This window comes from Taudactylus pleione, unplaced genomic scaffold, assembly GCF_031769625.1.
Source record: "Taudactylus pleione unplaced genomic scaffold, aTauple2 ptg000117l, whole genome shotgun sequence".
Lineage (NCBI taxonomy): Eukaryota > Metazoa > Chordata > Amphibia > Anura > Myobatrachidae > Taudactylus > Taudactylus pleione.
In genome coordinates, this window is record NW_028284519.1 from 14,881,607 (window position 1) to 14,893,980 (window position 12,374).

The 12,374-nt window shown below is 34.9% G+C and overlaps 2 non-coding genes across 2 annotated transcripts; both read right to left on the reverse strand.

The window, feature by feature from the left end:
- Positions 1 to 1,904: 1,904 nt before the first annotated feature.
- On the reverse strand, positions 1,905 to 1,976 carry TRNAD-GUC (transfer RNA aspartic acid (anticodon GUC)). Its single transcript has one exon. It is a non-coding gene; the product is annotated as a tRNA-Asp (tRNA).
- Positions 1,977 to 2,975: 999 nt separating this feature from the next.
- On the reverse strand, positions 2,976 to 3,047 carry TRNAD-GUC (transfer RNA aspartic acid (anticodon GUC)). Its single transcript has one exon. It is a non-coding gene; the product is annotated as a tRNA-Asp (tRNA).
- Between the last annotated feature and the right edge of the window lie 9,327 nt (positions 3,048 to 12,374).

A 12,374-nucleotide genomic window follows, 5' to 3' on the forward strand; every position in this document is an offset into this window, starting at 1 on the left:
ATGAAAAGACAGTAATATTGACAACATAATTTTACTCTTGCAATGCATAGCACTCTAAAGTCTTTTCTCCTGCTCTAACCAAGCAGTGTATTAAATCACTATTTACTACTTTGATAAATATACCCAAAACCAGGTCATGGTGACCTCACAAATTGTACTTGTAGCACTGGCCATGAAGCTTACATGCAAGATTTTTTCAAGTTGACATAAACCCTGGATTCAATTTAGATAAGGCATTTTTGTTATCTCAATGAAACAAAGTGAAACAGCATGCAAAAAAAGCGATTGAAAGTTCAAAACTCCCAGTCGAGAAATCAAACCCCGGTCTCCCGCAGGTCAGGCGGGGATACTTCACACTATACTAACGAGGACTTACTTGGTCAATTTTTGGCAAAATATTATCAAAAAATATACCCAAAAAACATGTCATGGTTAGCTATCGAAATGTGTATGTCATTGGCCAAAGAGATTATATGCTACATTTTTTCAAGCTAATTTAAAACCCTAAAGAAATATTTAAACTATTATTTGGCAAATGAAAAGTCAGTAATTTTGACAACATAATTTTACTCTTGCAATACATAGCACTCTAAAGTCAATTCTCCTGCTCTAACCAAGCAGTGTATTGAATAACTATTTATTACTTTGATAAATATACCTAAAGCCAGGTCATGGGGACCTCGCAAACTGTACTTGTAGCACTGGCCATGAAACTTACATGCAAGATTTTTTTCAAGTTGACATAAACCCTGGATTCAATTTGGATAAGGCATTTTTGTTATCTCAATGAAACAACGTGAAACAGCACACAGAAAAGAGATTAAAAGTTCAAAACTCCCCGTCAGGGACTTGAACCCCGGTTTCCCACGTGACAGGCGGGGATACTCACCACTATACTAACAAGGACTTACTTTGTCAATTTTAGGCAAAATTTGATCAAAAAATATACCCAAAAAACATGTCATGGTTAGCTATCGAAATGTGTATGTCATTGGCCAAAGAGATTATATGCTACATTTTTTCAAGCTAATTTAAAACCCTAAAGAAATATTTAACCTATTATTTGGAAAATGAAAAGTCAGTAATATTGACAACATAATTTTACTCTTGCAATGCATAGCACTCTAAAGTCTTTTCTCCTGCTCTAACCAAGCAGTGTATTGAATCACTATTTATTACTTTGATAAATATACCCAAAACCAGGTCATGGTGACCTCACAAATTGTACTTGTAGCACTGGCCATGAAGCTTTCATGCAAGATTTTTTCAAGTTGACATAAACCCTGGATTTAATTTAGATAAGGCATTTTTGTTATCTCAATGAAACAAAGTGAAACAGCATGCAAAAAAAGAGATTGAAAGTTCAAAACTCCCAGTCGAGAAATCAAACCCCGGTCTCCCGCAGGTCAGGCGGGGATACTTCACACTATACTAACGAGGACTTACTTGGTCAATTTTTGGCAAAATATGATCAAAAAATATACCCAAAAAACATGTCATGGTTAGCTATCGAAATGTGTATGTCATTGGCCAAAGAGATTATATGCTACATTTTTTCAAGCTAATTTAAAACCCTAAAGAAATATTTAAACTATTATTTGGCAAATGAAAAGTCAGTAATTTTGACAACATAATTTTACTCTTGCAATACATAGCACTCTAAAGTCAATTCTCCTGCTCTAACCAAGCAGTGTATTGAATAACTATTTATTACTTTGATAAATATACCTAAAGCCAGGTCATGGGGACCTCGCAAACTGTACTTGTAGCACTGGCCATGAAACTTACAAGCAAGATTTTTTTCAAGTTGACATAAACCCTGGATTCAATTTGGATAAGGCATTTTTGTTATCTCAATAAAACAACGTGAAACAGCACACAGAAAAGAGATTAAAAGTTCAAAACTCCCCATCGGGGAATTGAACCCCGGTCTCCCACGTGACAGGTGGGGATACTCACCACTATACTAACGAGGACTTACTTTGTCAATTTTTGGCAAAATTTGATCAAAAAATAGACCCAAAAAACATGTCATGGTTAGCTATCGAAATGTGTATGTCATTGGCCAAAGAGATTATATGCTACATTTTTTCAAGCTAATTTAAAACCCTAAAGAAATATTTAACCTATTATTTGGCAAATGAAAAGTCAGTAATATTGACAACATAATTTTACTCTTGCAATGCATAGCACTCTAAAGTCTTTTCTCCTGCTCTAACCAAGCAGTGTATTGAATCACTGTTTATTACTTTGATAAATATATCCAAAACCAGGTCATGGGGACCTCTCAAACTGTACTTGTAGCACTGGCCATGAAACTTACATGCAAGATTTTTTTCAAGTTGACATAAACCCTGGATTCAATTTAGATAAGGCATTTTTGTTATCTCAATGAAACAACGTGAAACAGCATGGAAAAAAAGAGATTGAAAGTTCAAAACTCCCAGTCGAGAAATCAAACCCCGGTCTCCCGCAGGTCAGGTGGGGATACTTCACACTATACTAACGAGGACTTAGTTGGTCAATTTTTGGCAAAATATGATCAAAAAATATACACAAAAAACATGTCATGGTTAGCTATTGAAATGTGTATGTCATTGGCCAAAGAGATTATATGCTACATTTTTTCAAGCTAATTTAAAACCCTAAAGAAATATTTAACCTATTATTTGGCAAATGAAAAGTCAGTAATTTTGACAACATAATTTTACGCTTGCAATGCATAGCACTCTAAAGTCTATTCTCCTGCTCTAACCAAGCAGTGTATTGAATAACTATTTATTACTTTGATAAATATACCTAAAGCCAGGTCATGGGGACCTCGCAAACTGTACTTGTAGCACTGGCCATGAAACTTACATGCAAGATTTTTTTCAAGTTGACATAAACCCTGGATTCAATTTGGATAAGGCATTTTTGTTATCTCAATGAAACAACGTGAAACATCACACAGAAAAGAGATCAAAAGTTCAAAACTCCCCGTCGGGGAATTGAACCCCGGTCTCCCACGTGACAGGCGGGGATACTCACCACTATACTAACGAGGACTTACTTTGTCAATTTTTGGCAAAATTTGATCAAAAAATATACCCAAAAAACATGTCATGGTTAGCTATCGAAATGTGTATGTCATTGGCCAAAGAGATTATATGCTACATTTTTTCAAGCTAATTTAAAACCCTAAAGAAATATTTAACCTATTATTTGGAAAATGAAAAGTCAGTAATATTGACAACATAATTTTACTCTTGCAATGCATTGCACTCTAAAGTCTTTTCTCCTGCTCTAACCAAGCAGTGTATTGAATCACTATTTATTACTTTGATAAATATACCCAAAACCAGGTCATGGGGACCTCGTAAATTCTACTTGTAGCACTGGCCATGAAGCTTACATGCAAGATTTTTTCAAGTTGACATAAACCCTGGATTCAATTTAGATAAGGCATTTTTGTTATCTCAATGAAACAAAGTGAAACAGCATGCAAAAAAAGTGATTGAAAGTTCAAAACTCCCAGTCGAGAAATCAAACCCCGGTCCTCTTCAGGTCAGGCATGGATACTTCACACTAATCTAACGAGGACTTACTTGATCAATTTTTGGCTAAATATGATCAAAAAATATACCCAAAAAACATGTCATGGTTAGCTATCGAAATGTGTATGTCATTGGCCAAAGAGATTATATGCTACATTTTTTCAAGCTAATTTAAAACCCTAAAGAAATATTGAACCTATTATTTGGCAAATGAAAAGTCAGTAATTTTGACAACATAATTTTACTCTTGCAATGCATAGAACTCTAAAGTCTATTCTTCTGCTCTAACCAAGCAGTGTATTGAATAACTATTTATTACTTTGATAAATATACCTAAAGCCAGGTCATGGGGACCTCGCAAACTGTAGTTGTAGCACTGGCCATGAAGCTTACATGCAAGCTTTTTTTCAAGTTGACATAAACCCTGGATTCAATTTGGATAAGGCATTTTTGTTATCTCAATGAAACAACGTGAAACAGCACACATAAAAGAGATTAAAAGTTCAAAACTCCCCGTCGGGGAATTGAACCCCGGTCTCCCGCATGACAGGCGGGGATACTCAGCACTATACTAACGAGGACTTACTTGGTCAATTTTTGGCAAAATTTGATCAAAAAATATACCCAAAAAACATGTCATGGTTAGCTATCGAAATGTGTATGCCATTGGCCAAAGAGATTATATGCTACATTTTTTCAAGCTAATTTAAAACCCTAAAGAAATATTTAACCTATTATTTGGAAAATGAAAAGTCAGTAATATTGACAACATAATTTTACTCTTGCAATGCATAGCACTCTAAAGTCTTTTCTCCTGCGCTAACCAAGCAGTGTATTGAATCACTATTTATTACTTTGATAAATATACCCAAAACCAGGTCATGGGGACCTCCTAAATTCTACTTGTAGCCCAGGCCATGAAGCTTACATGCAAGATTTTTTTCAAGTTGACATAATCCCTGGATTCAATTTAGATAAGGCATTTTTGTTATCTCAATGAAACAAAGTGAAACAGCATGCAAAAAAAGAGATTAAAAGTTCAAAACTCCCCGTCTGGGAATTGAACCCCAGCTCCCGCATCACAGGCGGAGACACTTCACACTATACTAACGAGGGCTTACTTGGTCAATTCTTGGCAAAATATGATCAAAAAATATACCCAAAAAACATGTCATGGTTAGCTATCGAAATTTGTATGTCATTGGCCAAAGAGATTATATGCTACATTTTTTCAAGCTAATTTAAAACCCTAAAGAAATATTTAACCTATTATTTGGCAAATAAAAAGACATTAATATTGACAACATACTTTTACTCTTGCAATGCATAGCACTCTAAAGTCTTTTCTCCTGCTCTAACCAAGCAGTGTATTAAATCACTATTTACTACTTTGATAAATATACCCAAAACCAGGTCATGGTGACCTCACAAATTGTACTTGTAGCACTGGCCATGAAGCTTACATGCAAGATTTTTTCAAGTTGACATAAACCCTGGATTCAATTTAGATAAGTCATTTTTGTTATCTCAATGAAACAAAGTGAAACAGCATGCAAAAAAAGCGATTGAAAGTTCAAAACTCCCAGTCGAGAAATCAAACCCCGGTCTCCCGCAGGTCAGGCGGGGATACTTCACACTATACTAACGAGGACTTACTTGGTCAATTTTTGGCAAAATATGATCAAAAAATATACCCAAAAAACATGTCATGGTTAGCTATCGAAATGTGTATGTCATTGGCCAAAGAGATTATATGCTACATTTTTTCAAGCTAATTTAAAACCCTAAAGAAATATTTAAACTATTATTTGGCAAATGAAAAGTCAGTAATTTTGACAACATAATTTTACTCTTGCAATACATAGCACTCTAAAGTCAATTCTCCTGCTCTAACCAAGCAGTGTATTGAATAACTATTTATTACTTTGATAAATATACCTAAAGCCAGGTCATGGGGACCTCGCAAACTGTACTTGTAGCACTGGCCATGAAACTTACATGCAAGATTTTTTTCAAGTTGACATAAACCCTGGATTCAATTTGGATAAGGCATTTTTGTTATCTCAATGAAACAACGTGAAACAGCACACAGAAAAGAGATTAAAAGTTCAAAACTCCCCGTCGGGGACTTGAACCCTGGTTTCCCACGTGACAGGCGGGGATACTCACCACTATACTAACAAGGACTTACTTTGTCAATTTTAGGCAAAATTTGATCAAAAAATATACCCAAAAAACATGTCATGGTTAGCTATCGAAATGTGTATGTCATTGGCCAAAGAGATTATATGCTACATTTTTTCAAGCTAATTTAAAACCCTAAAGAAATATTTAACCTATTATTTGGAAAATGAAAAGTCAGTAATATTGACAACATAATTTTACTCTTGCAATGCATAGCACTCTAAAGTCTTTTCTCCTGCTCTAACCAAGCAGTGTATTGAATCACTATTTATTACTTTGATAAATATACCCAAAACCAGGTCATGGTGACCTCACAAATTGTACTTGTAGCACTGGCCATGAAGCTTTCATGCAAGATTTTTTCAAGTTGACATAAACCCTGGATTTAATTTAGATAAGGCATTTTTGTTATCTCAATGAAACAAAGTGAAACAGCATGCAAAAAAAGAGATTGAAAGTTCAAAACTCCCAGTCGAGAAATCAAACCCCGGTCTCCCGCAGGTCAGGCGGGGATACTTCACACTATACTAACGAGGACTTACTTGGTCAATTTTTGGCAAAATATGATCAAAAAATATACCCAAAAAACATGTCATGGTTAGCTATCGAAATGTGTATGTCATTGGCCAAAGAGATTATATGCTACATTTTTTCAAGCTAATTTAAAACCCTAAAGAAATATTTAAACTATTATTTGGCAAATGAAAAGTCAGTAATTTTGACAACATAATTTTACTCTTGCAATACATAGCACTCTAAAGTCAATTCTCCTGCTCTAACCAAGCAGTGTATTGAATAACTATTTATTACTTTGATAAATATACCTAAAGCCAGGTCATGGGGACCTCGCAAACTGTACTTGTAGCACTGGCCATGAAACTTACAAGCAAGATTTTTTTCAAGTTGACATAAACCCTGGATTCAATTTGGATAAGGCATTTTTGTTATCTCAATAAAACAACGTGAAACAGCACACAGAAAAGAGATTAAAAGTTCAAAACTCCCCATCGGGGAATTGAACCCCAGTCTCCCACGTGACAGGTGGGGATACTCACCACTATACTAACGAGGACTTACTTTGTCAATTTTTGGCAAAATTTGATCAAAAAATAGACCCAAAAAACATGTCATGGTTAGCTATCGAAATGTGTATGTCATTGGCCAAAGAGATTATATGCTACATTTTTTCAAGCTAATTTAAAACCCTAAAGAAATATTTAACCTATTATTTGGAAAATGAAAAGTCAGTAATATTGACAACATAATTTTACTCTTGCAATGCATAGCACTCTAAAGTCTATTCTCCTGCTCTAACCAAGCAGTGTATTGAATAACTATATATTACTTTGATAAATATACCTAAAGCCAGGTCATGGGGACCTCGCAAACTGTACTTGTAGCACTGGCCATGAAACTTACATGCAAAATTTTTTCAAGTTGACATAAACCCTGGATTCAATTTGGATAAGGCATTTTTGTTATCTCAATGAAACAAAGTGAAACAGCATGCAAAAAAAGAGATTAAAAGTTCAAAACTCCCCGTCGGGGAATTGAACCCCAGCCTCCCGCATGACAGGCGAAGACACTTCACACTATACTAACGAGGACTTACTTGGTCAATTTTTGGCAAAATATGATCAAAAAATATACCCATAAAACATATCATGGTTAGCTATCGAAATTTGTATGTCATTGGCCAAAGAGATTATATGCTACATTTTTTCAAGCTAATTTAAAACCCTAAAGAAATATTTAACCTATTATTTGGCAAATGAAAAGTCAGTAATATTGACAACATAATTTAACTCTTGCAATGCATAGCACTCTAAAGTCTTTTCTCCTGCTCTAACCAAGCAGTGTATTGAATCACTATTTATTACTTTGATAAATATACCCAAAACCAGGTCATGGTGACCTCACAAATTGTACTTGTAGCACTGGCCATGAAGCTTACATGCAAGATTTTTTCAAGTTGACATAAACCCTGGATTCAATTTAGATAAGGCATTTTTGTCATCTCAAAGAAACAAAGTGAAACAGCATGCAAAAAAAGAGATTGAATGTTCAAAACTCCCAGTCGAGATATCAAACCCCGGTCTCCCGCAGGTCAGGCGGGGAAACTTCACACTATACTAATGAGGACTTTCTTGGTCAATTTTTGGCAAAATATGATCAAAAAATATACCCAAAAAACATGTCATGGTTTGCTATCGAAATGTGTATGTCATTGGCCAAGAGATTATATGCTACATTTTTTCAAGCTAATTTAAAACCCTAAAGAAATATTGAACCTATTATTTGGCAAATGAAAAGTCAGTAATTTTGACAACATAATTTTACTCTTGCAATGCATAGCACTCTAAAGTCTATTCTCCTGCTCTAACCAAGCAGTGTATTGAATAACTATTTATTACTTTGATAAATATACCTAAAGCCAGGTCATGGGGACCTCGCAAACTGTACTTGTAGCACTGGCCATGAAACTTACATGCAAGATTTTTTTCAAGTTGACATAAACCCTGGATTCAATTTGGATATGGCATTTTTGTTATCTCAATGAAACAACGTGAAACAGCACACAGAAAAGTGATTAAAAGTTCAAAACTCCCCGTTGGGGAATTGAACCCCGGTCTCCTGCGTGACAGGGAGGGATACTCACCACTATACTAGCGAGGACTTACTTGGTCTATTTTTGGCAAAATTTTATCAAAAAATATACCAAAAAAACATGTCATGGTAAGCTATCGAAATGTGTATGTCATTGGCCAAAGAGATTATATGCTACATTTTTTCAAGCTAATTTAATACCCTAAAGAAATATTTAACCTATTATTTGGCAAATGAAAAGTCAGTAATATTGACAACATAATTTTACTCTTGCAATGCATAGCACTCTAAAGTCTTTTCTCCTGCTCTAACCAAGCAGTGTATTGAATCACTGTTTATTACTTTGATAAATATATCCAAAACCAGGTCATGGGGACCTCTCAAACTGTACTTGTAGCACTGGCCATGAAACTTACATGCAAGATTTTTTTCAAGTTGACATAAACCCTGGATTCAATTTAGATAAGGCATTTTTGTTATCTCAATGAAACAACGTGAAACAGCATGCAAAAAAAGAGATTGAAAGTTCAAAACTCCCAGTCGAGAAATCAAACCCCGGTCTCCCGCAGGTCAGGTGGGGATACTTCACACTATACTAACGAGGACTTAGTTGGTCAATTTTTGGCAAAATATGATCAAAAAATATACACAAAAAACATGTCATGGTTAGCTATTGAAATGTGTATGTCATTGGCCAAAGAGATTATATGCTACATTTTTTCAAGCTAATTTAAAACCCTAAAGAAATATTTAACCTATTATTTGGCAAATGAAAAGTCAGTAATTTTGACAACATAATTTTACGCTTGCAATGCATAGCACTCTAAAGTCTATTCTCCTGCTCTAACCAAGCAGTGTATTGAATAACTATTTATTACTTTGATAAATATACCTAAAGCCAGGTCATGGGGACCTCGCAAACTGTACTTGTAGCACTAGCCATGAAACTTACATGCAAGATTTTTTTCAAGTTGACATAAACCCTGGATTCAATTTGGATAAGGCATTTTTGTTATCTCAATGAAACAACGTGAAACAGCACACAGAAAAGAGATCAAAAGTTCAAAACTCCCCGTCGTGGAATTGAACCCCAGTCTCCCACGTGACAGGCGGGGATACTCACCACTATACTAACGAGGACTTACTTTGTCAATTTTTGGCAAAATTTGATCAAAAAATATACCCAAAAAACATGTCATGGTTAGCTATCGAAATGTGTATGTCATTGGCCAAAGAGATTATATGCTACATTTTTTCAAGCTAATTTAAAACCCTAAAGAAATATTTAACCTATTATTTGGAAAATGAAAAGTCAGTAATATTGACAACATAATTTTACTCTTGCAATGCATTGCACTCTAAAGTCTTTTCTCCTGCTCTAACCAAGCAGTGTATTGAATCACTATTTATTACTTTGATAAATATACCCAAAACCAGGTCATGGGGACCTCGTAAATTCTCCTTGTAGCACTGGCCATGAAGCTTACATGCAAGATTTTTTCAAGTTGACATAAACCCTGGATTCAATTTAGATAAGGCATTTTTGTTATCTCAATGAAACAAAGTGAAACAGCATGCAAAAAAAGTGATTGAAAGTTCAAAACTCCCAGTCGAGAAATCAAACCCCGGTCCTCTTCAGGTCAGGCGGGGATACTTCACACTAATCTAACGAGGACTTACTTGATCAATTTTTGGCTAAATATGATCAAAAAATATACCCAAAAAACATGTCATGGTTAGCTATCGAAATGTGTATGTCATTGGCCAAAGAGATTATATGCTACATTTTTTCAAGCTAATTTAAAACCCTAAAGAAATATTGAACCTATTATTTGGCAAATGAAAAGTCAGTAATTTTGACAACATAATTTTACTCTTGCAATGCATAGAACTCTAAAGTCTATTCTTCTGCTCTAACCAAGCAGTGTATTGAATAACTATTTATTACTTTGATAAATATACCTAAAGCCAGGTCATGGGGACCTCGCAAACTGTAGTTGTAGCACTGGCCATGAAGCTTACATGCAAGCTTTTTTTCAAGTTGACATAAACCCTGGATTCAATTTGGATAAGGCATTTTTGTTATCTCAATGAAACAACGTGAAACAGCACACATAAAAGAGATTAAAAGTTCAAAACTCCCCGTCGGGGAATTGAACCCCGGTCTCCCGCATGACAGGCGGGGATACTCAGCACTATACTAACGAGGACTTACTTGGTCAATTTTTGGCAAAATTTGATCAAAAAATATACCCAAAAAACATGTCATGGTTAGCTATCGAAATGTGTATGCCATTGGCCAAAGAGATTATATGCTACATTTTTTCAAGCTAATTTAAAACCCTAAAGAAATATTTAACCTATTATTTGGAAAATGAAAAGTCAGTAATATTGACAACATAATTTTACTCTTGCAATGCATTGCACTCTAAAGTCTTTTCTCCTGCGCTAACCAAGCAGTGTATTGAATCACTATTTATTACTTTGATAAATATACCCAAAACCAGGTCATGGGGACCTCCTAAATTCTACTTGTAGCCCAGGCCATGAAGCTTACATGCAAGATTTTTTTCAAGTTGACATAATCCCTGGATTCAATTTAGATAAGGCATTTTTGTTATCTCAATGAAACAAAGTGAAACAGCATGCAAAAAAAGAGATTAAAAGTTCAAAACTCCCCGTCTGGGAATTGAATCCCAGCTCCCGCATCACAGGCGGAGACACGTCACACTATACTAACGAGGGCTTACTTGGTCAATTCTTGGCAAATTATGATCAAAAAATATACCCAAAAAACATGTCATGGTTAGCTATCGAAATTTGTATGTCATTGGCCAAAGAGATTATATGCTACATTTTTTCAAGCTAATTTAAAACCCTAAAGAAATATTTAACCTATTATTTGGCAAATGAAAAGACAGTAATATTGACAACATAATTTTACTCTTGCAATGCATAGCACTCTAAAGTCTTTTCTCCTGCTCTAACCAAGCAGTGTATTAAATCACTATTTACTACTTTGATAAATATACCCAAAACCAGGTCATGGTGACCTCACAAATTGTACTTGTAGCACTGGCCATGAAGCTTACATGCAAGATTTTTTCAAGTTGACATAAACCCTGGATTCAATTTAGATAAGGCATTTTTGTTATCTCAATGAAACAAAGTGAAACAGCATGCAAAAAAAGCGATTGAAAGTTCAAAACTCCAAGTCGAGAAATCAAACCCCGGTCTCCCGCAGGTCAGGCGGGGATACTTCACACTATACTAATGAGGACTTACTTGGTCAATTTTTGGCAAAATATTATCAAAAAATATACCCAAAAAACATGTCATGGTTAGCTATCGAAATGTGTATGTCATTGGCCAAAGAGATTATATGCTACATTTTTTCAAGCTAATTTAAAACCCTAAAGAAATATTTAAACTATTATTTGGCAAATGAAAAGTCAGTAATTTTGACAACATAATTTTACTCTTGCAATACATAGCACTCTAAAGTCAATTCTCCTGCTCTAACCAAGCAGTGTATTGAATAACTATTTATTACTTTGATAAATATACCTAAAGCCAGGTCATGGGGACCTCGCAAACTGTACTTGTAGCACTGGCCATGAAACTTACATGCAAGATTTTTTTCAAGTTGACATAAACCCTGGATTCAATTTGGATAAGGCATTTTTGTTATCTCAATGAAACAACGTGAAACAGCACACAGAAAAGAGATTAAAAGTTCAAAACTCCCCGTCGGGGACTTGAACCCCGGTTTCCCACGTGACAGGCGGGGATACTCACCACTATACTAACAAGGACTTACTTTGTCAATTTTAGGCAAAATTTGATCAAAAAATATACCCAAAAAACATGTCATGGTTAGCTATCGAAATGTGTATGTCATTGGCCAAAGAGATTATATGCTACATTTTTTCAAGCTAATTTAAAACCCTAAAGAAATATTTAACCTATTATTTGGAAAATGAAAAGTCAGTAATATTGACAACATAATTTTACTCTTGCAATGCATAGCACTCTAAAGTCTTTTCT